The following is a 9,160-nucleotide window of genomic DNA, read 5'->3' as shown; positions in this document are numbered from 1 at the left end:
TAATTTTGTTTTTACCTTGGTAGCAAACAGTGATATTGATTTTCAGGCTTCAAAGCGCAACATTTTCTATCTTGAGTGGTAGATTATAGATGATTTACTAACTTCTGCTCTGTACTCACCATCATGGAAAGGAACCTAATGACTGAGCTACCTCCTAGCACTAGTGTACGTTGCTACTTATTTCTTAAATGGTAGATCACTCCAAAAAGGAGTTTTGTACAAGAGGTCCATAATGAATGCTAATTCACAGATCTTACAAATGAGGTTTAGAAGTTGTCTATGGACCGAATCCTACTAAACAGAAATATGTAGTAGCTATAATAAGAGTATAGTTTAATCCTATGTTTTCTTATATATTTTCCCATCATAACTTCTTAAGTTGGTTGAATATTGGATTTGTCTCTCAATTGCTTTGCTAACACTACAGTACCATCATTAACAAGTATATAAAATCCAGTGTGAACAGCTTGTGCGGGTAGATTGCATTATGAATGTAGACACAAAACTTCATACCAGGAATCTATCAACGTTTTAAGGACAAAACATATGACTGTAAAATAGCAATAAATAACATGTTTCCTGGTAAATTTGTCCCCTAGCTGCTAACCACCTTCACTGCTCATCTTTTCTTCATGTGCAGGGTGACAAGAAATTGATTTGTCAATTATATAGATTTTTATATATAGGTTATGTTAACTGAAGTGTTTGATTTGATATTTTTAAAAATCAAGAATAATACGATTTGAATGTTGTCTGTTTTGTGTAGTTAATTTGATCTAGGAGAGGTATTCCTGCAGATGTTAGTCTAAACACAGGTACCAGTATTTGTTAGAATGTTTTATTAAAATATAAAATTTCTGTCAACTGTCCACAAATAGCAACTGCATCCACTCCTGTGTAATTTTGGTGACCTGAGTGTCTGAAACAAAGAGTATGAAAAATAGATGTGGTAGGAGCAGGTCTGAACCTCATGGATTCCTATGAATAGCCAGGATACTCTTTTGGAGAGACAAGACATTCCTTTGGCTCTGATCCTGGGACAGATTTAGGGAAGTCGGACGTCTTTGGGATTGCTAAGTGGAGGCTTGCAACATTAATTTGCTTTGAATTTAATTTGAGATTGCCTGCTATTTTAGGATGTCATCAAAAGGAAAGTTAAACAACAACTATCCAAACAGCAGAAGGCAGCAATGAGAAGACGCTTGCAGAAGGGAGAGGCCAACATCTACACTAAACAGCGACGAGAAAACATGCAGACTATTAAATGGAGTGCTGAAGCAGAAAGTTTTTGGGGTTAGAAGGGGCTTTTCGAAATTCAAAAATTCTAAGAAGCTCCATTCAATTTAATATAGTGTAAATCTAAAAGCTAATTTGTGATTTTGTATATTTCAATTGTTAACATTTCCTCTATAAAAGCACATTATAATGTAAACGTGTTTTTTATTCAATTTTTAAACTGATAAAGAACATCTAAATTTAGAATTTGAGACTGATTTTTAAAATTAGCATTCATATCCATTTATCTAATCTTCGATACCCATTGTTACAAATGTCAATCCTGTAGAGATATTTTGTACCTTGTTTAACCTTGCGTTTAACTACAGAGTGCAAGTTCTATTCTGCCGTACAAGTGTGTGTTAGAATAATGTTTTTGTATAGAAAATTCTTTGCCACTACTAAAATTAGGAAAGTTTTTTTTGAGCAGTAGGTCTAATATGTTGCCTAAACCAGAGTGAAATTTTTCAGGTTGATCTTGGCAATCAAAAGACTGGAGACAGTTATCCCATCAGTCTAGGCTGAATTTAAGACCAGGTTCCAGAATGTTTTTCTTTCTTTATTCATTCACGGGATGAGGGTGTCTTTGGCCAGACAGCATTTATTGCCCATCCCTAATTGCCCAGAGGGAAGTTAAGAGTCAACCACAGTGCTGTGGGTCTGGAGTCACATGTAGACCAGGTAAGGATGGCAGTTTCCTTCGCTAACAGACATTAACGATCCAGATGGGGTGTTTCCCCTGACATCCGCTTCAGTCCAAATGTTCAACCTATTTGTGACAGCAATTAATTATCACTTCAGCACTTTCATGGAACTGCATTGCCTTTTAATTTAAATACTGCTTATGCCACTACATTGAATACCACCTAAGTTGCATTTATTGCCCTTCCTCAGTTGTCCTTGAGAAAGTGATGGTGAGCTAAGCATCCAAAATATTATGGCATTCATTTTATTGCTGAATGCCATTTTAGTTCTGCAAACTGTAACTTATCTCACCAGAACTAAGATGGGGCTTGAACATAAAACCTTTTACATCAGGTGAGAATGCTGACTTAGGAATTAGGCAGGGTATATTTTTAGTGGCTCTCCAGTGGGAAGCAAAGTGATAGGCACTAGAAGCATTTCATACTGTAAATTGTAAAGCATTGTCATCTATTAGTGTAGATAGCTGAAATGGGCCAGATTAAGCAAACAACTAAGGGTGAGATTCTAACTAAATGTACAGCATGTTGCTTTGCTTTGAGACACAGATTTGAGACACCGATTTTATTTATCTGTTAGGCTTGTGTTGGGTCCAAATTTGAAAATTCTGTTTTTCAGTCATTGTTGCATTAATCTCCCAGGGTGTACATCTTCCTCCATTTGCTCCTTTTTCTCTTCCTCCTTTTGTTACAATTCCCTTTTGTAGGCTTGGAGTTGTGGAATGCATAACTCACCACCTGACTCATCAAAACCTTCTGAAGAAGTCATATCGGACTCAACATTTTTCATTTCTCTATCTAGAGATGCTGCCAGACCTGCTGAGTTTCTTCAGTGTTTACTGTGTCAGTTAAAATAAACATTACCATGTTATGGCCACTGTTACTAAGGTTAATTATTTAATGGCTATCAGCACTCGCTAGTTTTATTTAATTGGACCATAAATTTTGGCAACAGCACGTGCACTCTTCACTCATCAACGCTCTTCTTTTATCATCGACAGCAAATCTTAGCTGACATTTTCACTCCTTTTGCATTCTTTTCATATTTCTTTAAGTCTCAGCTATGGCTCAGGTGTAAGTGTTATCTGAATTACAAGGATTTGGGTTCACATGCTACTCCAAGACTTAGCACACAAAAAAAAATTAAGGCTAGGAATACTGTCAGGGGTTCTGTCAAAGAATACTTTCAGATGGAACATTTAAACCAAGGCCAATCTATCCTCCTGGCTGGATGTAAGTGAAGAGAGACAGACTCGTGTTCTAGGGACAGAGATTTAAATCCCACTATTATGACAGATCATGAAATTTAATTTCAGATTATATTGAATTCTTAAAAACTAATCTATTTGCAACGAAATAATCATTGTCAATTGGCATGAGTAGCATACCCAACAGGTTCACTAAAATCTGCTATGGAAATAAATCTGACTTCATTACCTAGTCTGCCCTACATGTGACTCCAGTCTCTCAGCAATGTGTTGACTCTTAACTGCCCTCTGAATTGGCCAAGGAAACCATGAAATTCAAAGGTAATTAAGGATGGCAATAAATGTTGGCCCAGCAGCTACACCAATGTTTTAGTAATCAATTTTTAAAAATCCTTTGTCACTACCTTGAAACAGAGCAGAGGTGATACCCTGACTAATATTTACCCCTCAATCAACATCACAAAAACAGCTATCTAATTGTTATCACATCGATGCCAATGGGTGTTTTCTGTGTGTAAGTTGGCTGCCTCTTTCTTACACTACAGCAGTGACTACACTCAAAATCTATTTAATTGTCTATAAAATAGAGACTTCCAGTGGTCATGTAAAACACTTGTGCATAGAAATCTTCTATTTCAAGTTGATCAGCATGTTAAAACAAACATTTTAACTTCTCCATAAGACACTGTACAGTTGTTGTTCTGCTGTTTGTGTCAAGTACTCAATATTCTGAGCTAAGTAATTGCCATTTACCACTTCTGAAAACCCTAATCACTTTTGAAGATGGAGAACAGCAAAATATAACTACAACTCTGCCAAATGCCAGTAGTGATGTGTTAGAACTCGTTCAAAAGTTGGAATACATGTAGATCTGAATGCCACTGTCTAAGCAGCAGGACAGACCCAGAAAAGGTGGCAGCACACTGGTATGTAGTTAGGAGGGAATTCCCCTGGGAGTCCTCAACATTGACTCCGGACCCCATGAAGCTTAAACATGAGCAAGGAAACCTCCTGCTGATTAGCATGTACTGTCCTCCCTCAGCTGATGAACCAGTTCCGGTTCATGTTGAACAACACTTGGAGGATGCACTGAGAATGGCAAGGGCACAAAATGTACTCTGAGTGGGGGACTTCAATATCCATCACCAAGAGTGGCATGGCAGCAATATTACTGATCGAACTGTCTTGGGTCCTAAAGGACATAGCTGCTAGACTGGGTCTGTGGCAGGTGGTGAGGGAACCAACGAGGGAAAATGTACTTGACTTCATCCTTACTAAGCTGCCAGCTGCCGATGCATCTGTCCATGACAGTGTTGATAAGAGTGACCTCTTCACAGTCCTTGTGGAGATGAAGTCCTGCCTTCACATTGGGAATAACCTCCATTGTGTTGTGTGGCACTATCACCATGCTAAATGGGACAGACCTAATAGATCTAGCAACTCACGACTGGGCATCCATGACGCACTGTGGGCCATCGAAAGCAGCAGAATTGTATTCCACAATCTGTAATCTCATGGCCTGGTGTATACCCCACACAACCATTACCATCAAGCCAGGGGATCAACCCTGATTCAATGGAGAGTGTAGGAGGGCATGCCAGGAGTAGCACCAGGCATACCTGAAGATGAGGTATCAACCTGGTGAAGGTACCAAACAGGACTACTTGCTTGCCAAACAGCATAAGTAGCAAGCTAGAAAGAGCTCAGCAGTCCCACAACCAATGGATCAGATGTAAGCTCTGCAGTCCTGCAGCATCCAATCATGAATGATGGTATATGATTAAACAATTCACTAGAGGATGAGCAAAATCAAAGTTGCTGGAAAAGCTCAGCAGGTCTGGCAGCATCTGTGAAGGAGAAAATAGAGTTAACGTTTCGGGTCCGATGACTTTTCCTCAGAAGGCTCCTCACTGGAGGAGGAGGCCCTACAAATGTCCTCATCCTCAATGATTGAAGAGCCCAGCACATCAATGCAAAGCATAACGCTGAAGCTTTCACAGCAATCTTCAGCCAGAAGTGTTGAGTGGATGATCCATCTCAGCCTTCTCCAATGGTCCCCAGCATTTTCGATATCAATCTTCAGCCGATTCATTTCACTCACATGATCTAAAGAAACAATTGGAGACACTGGATACTGCAAAGGCTACAGGTACTAACAACATTTGGCAATAGTCCTGAAGGCCTGTACTCCAAAACTTGCCGCTCTCGTAGCCAAGCTGTTTCAGTACAGTTACAACACTGGCGTCTACCTGATAATGTGGAAAGTTGCCCAGGTATGTCCTGTACATAAAAGGTAGGAAAATCCAACCCAGCCAATTACTGTCCCATCAGTCTACTCTTGATCATCAGTAAAGTGATGAAGGGTGTCATCAACAGCGCTAGGAAGCAGCACCTGCTCTGCAATAACCTGCTCAGTGACACCCAGTTTGGATTCTGCCAGGGCCACTCAGCTCTGGATCTCATTACAACCTTGGTTCAAACATGGACAAAAGAGCTGAATTTCAGAGGTGAGGTGAGAGTGACAGCCCTTGATATCATGGCTGCGTTTGACCGGTGTGGCATCAAAGGAGCCCGAGCAAAACTAGAATCAATGGGAATCCGGGGCAAACTCTCCAGTGGTTGGAGTCATACCTGACACATAGGAAGATGGTCGTGGTTGTTGGAGGTCAATCATCTGAGCTCCAGAACATCTTGCAGGAGTTCCTCAGGGTAGTGTCTTAGGCCCAACCATCCTCAGCTGCTTCGTCAATGACCTTCCCTCCATCATAAGGTCAGAAGAGGGGATGTTCACTAATGATTGCACAATTCTCAATACCATTCACGACTCCTCAGACACTGAAGCAGTCCATGTCCAAATGCAACGAGATCTGGACAATATCCAGGCTTGGGCTCACAAGTGGCAAACAACATTCGCGTCACACCAATGCCAGGCTGCGACCATCACCAATAAGATACAATCTAACCACCACGCCTTGACATTCAATGGTGTTACCATCACTGAGTCCCTCACTGTCAACATCCTGGGGGTTATCATTGACCAGAAACTCAACTGGACTCACCATATAAATACAATAGCTACAAGAGCAGGTCAGAGGCTAAGAATACTGCAGCGAGTAACTCACGTCCTGACCCCCCAAAGCCTATCCACAAGGCACAAGTCAGGAGTGTGATGGAATACTCCACACTTGCCTGTATAAGTGCAGCCCCAACAACACTCAAGAAGTTTGACACCATCCAGGACAAAGCAGCCTGCTTGATTGGCACTACATCCACAAGCATCCACTCCTCCACCACCAATGCTCAGTAGCAGCAATGCATGCTACCTACAAAATGCACTGCAAAAATTCACCAAAAATCCTCAGACGGCACCTTCCAGACCCACGACCACTTCCATCTAAAAAGACAAGGGCAGCAGATATATGGGAACACCACCACCTTCAAGTTCCCCTCGAAGCCACTCACCATCCTGACATAGAAAGACATCACTGTTTCTTCACTGCTGCTGGGTCAAAATCCTGGAATTCCCTCCCTTATTGCATTGTGGGTCAACCTACAGCAGGTGGACTACAGCAGTTCAAGACAGCCCACCATCACCACCTCAAGGGCAAGTAGGGACTGGCAATAAATGCTGACCATCACCATCTGTCTCAGAATGTTCAGTTGGTTCAGGTACTATTATGTGTAACAAGTCTTTATAGTTGGGCCACATTCCATTGGATTCAGCTCTCTGCACAGAATTGGTTTAATGCCATTTTGATAATGTTGTCACATTTAAGCTGATCTTCCCATTTCACCTTTATATTCTCTACAGAGTAATTTGTATTTTACCAGCAGTCACCTCAACTGTAACAAGAACAACTGCCAAGAACATGCCTATCTTTTTCTGCTTTTCTGGTTCATGTCCGTGGTTCGAAATTGGGGGAAAAGGTTGCTTGAATATTTCCAGTCTTTAATCTAGAAAAGCAAGAAACTGTTTTAGCTGAGTTAAATATTAGTTCAATCTGCGATTTACTGTGCAAATAACATGATCCATATAACTTCAGAGGATTCAGCTGTGTAGATGCAATTACTAATACATTGGGACAAATGAGAACAACTTACTGTGTGGAATTTTACGGCCATATTTTTCCTATAAAAAGTTGCCTCTCCCGTCATACCTTTCCATGTTTTGAATGTAAATGACTGTCTATTTCCATGTTTCTAATTATGCACACATCTGTATGACGGGAAGAAAGTCTAACTGCTTTGTCCTAGTGTTTTATACCTCCTTACTGACCACTGATAAACATGCATTTGCAAAATTGGGAAATTTTACTATAATGACAGTCATTACAATTCTGTAATTGACTGAACAATAGTGTGGCTTGAGTTGGTTAGTTAGTTGGCAGAACAGCTACTTTTGATGCAGTATAACACCAACACTGTAGGTTCAATTCCTGCATCAGCTGAGATACTATGAAGGATTTTCCTTCTAAACCTTGTGAGTTCTGGTGACCCTCAGGTTAAACCACCACCGGTTTTCTCATTCTGTGATCTGGTAGGACTTATAATGGTTTCACCTTTTTACTGCCTAGGACAGCATTTGTCTGTGTTGCTAATTGCCCATGAGAAGATGATGATGAGTCACTTTCTGAAACACTAATCCATATTATTATGGTAATAGTAAACTTGGAATTTAACTTCCATCATCTGACTGTGGTACCTGACGCCTCTCATGGACTCCAAGTGACTTTTGGAAATGACCTAAAGTGGCTTGCATGATCAGTTGACTGGGTTGCAAAAAGCTCGTGAAACAATCAATAAACTCAAATCGGCATGACACAGTGCTTAGTTTAAAAGACCTTGAGGGACAATGGTAGTGCCCCTATCTCTGAGCTAGGAGTCCACCTATTCCAGGGGTATGTCATGATGCATCATAACAGGTTGATTAAAGATACCTATAATCTGGATTGACACTAGTAAAACACTGAGGATGTATTTCATCTATTTAGAAAAAGTAAATTGAGACAATAACCATTCACAAACACACAAGTATGTCAGCAAACTTTGCTGCTGCTGCTGAAGAAACAAGTTAACAAGCTAACAAGCACTCAGCTTTTTCTTACAACTCAGGGGCTCATAGAACTTTAAACTGCAATTGGCCTTACTTTACCATTTACAGTAGACACCTTCCTGCACTCTTCTTCCTCCCTCCACGTTTAAACTTAATACTTTGTGCATTTGTTGTCGTGATTTTATTCCCCTCAGGGTAGACGGTTTAAAAAAATGGCCTTCTTTCAGTCAAGAAAACTTTGTAATTTGGCTGCTTCATTTTGATCCATCTATTTTTTTGATTGAAGTATGATAGCTGCAGACTAAATAGAGAAAGACAAATATTTGTTGCAACTGTGCAAGAGCGACCTAAAAAGAGAGGAGACAATTGTGCTTCCTCACCCAATCATATCAATCTGGTGTAGGTACACCTCTGGTGCTGTTAGGGAAATAATTCCAATATTTTGACTGACCAACAGTGAAGGAATTCTGACGTAGTGCCAAGCCTGGAAGGTGTGTGCCTTGGAGGGGATCATACAGGCAGTAGTCCTGTAAATCTGCCCTTGACCTTCTGGGTTATAGAGGTCATGGATTTGGAAAGTGCTGTCAAAGGAGCCTTGCTGCAATGCATCTTCTATTATACTACGTACTACTGCCAGGGTGCATTCATGGTGGATGGTGCTGATCAAGTAGGCTGCTTTGTCCTGGGTCGTATTGAGCTTCTTGAATATAGTTCAAGCAGCACTCATTTAGTCAAATGGAGAGTATCCCATCACACTAATGACTTGCCTTGTAGATGATGAACAATTTTCAGGAATCAGGAGGTGAGTTGCTCGCTACAGAAGTACAGTTGCTCGCTACAGGGGTAGTCAGTCATTATAATGCCATTAAACATCAGAGGAGGTGGTTAGATTATCTCTTGTTGGAAATTGGCACTTGTGTGGT

Source organism: Rhincodon typus, chromosome 3 (assembly GCF_021869965.1).
Source record: "Rhincodon typus isolate 14 chromosome 3, sRhiTyp1.1, whole genome shotgun sequence".
Lineage (NCBI taxonomy): Eukaryota > Metazoa > Chordata > Chondrichthyes > Orectolobiformes > Rhincodontidae > Rhincodon > Rhincodon typus.
The sequence above is the reverse complement of the archived record's forward strand: the minus strand, read 5'-3'. Positions refer to the sequence as shown.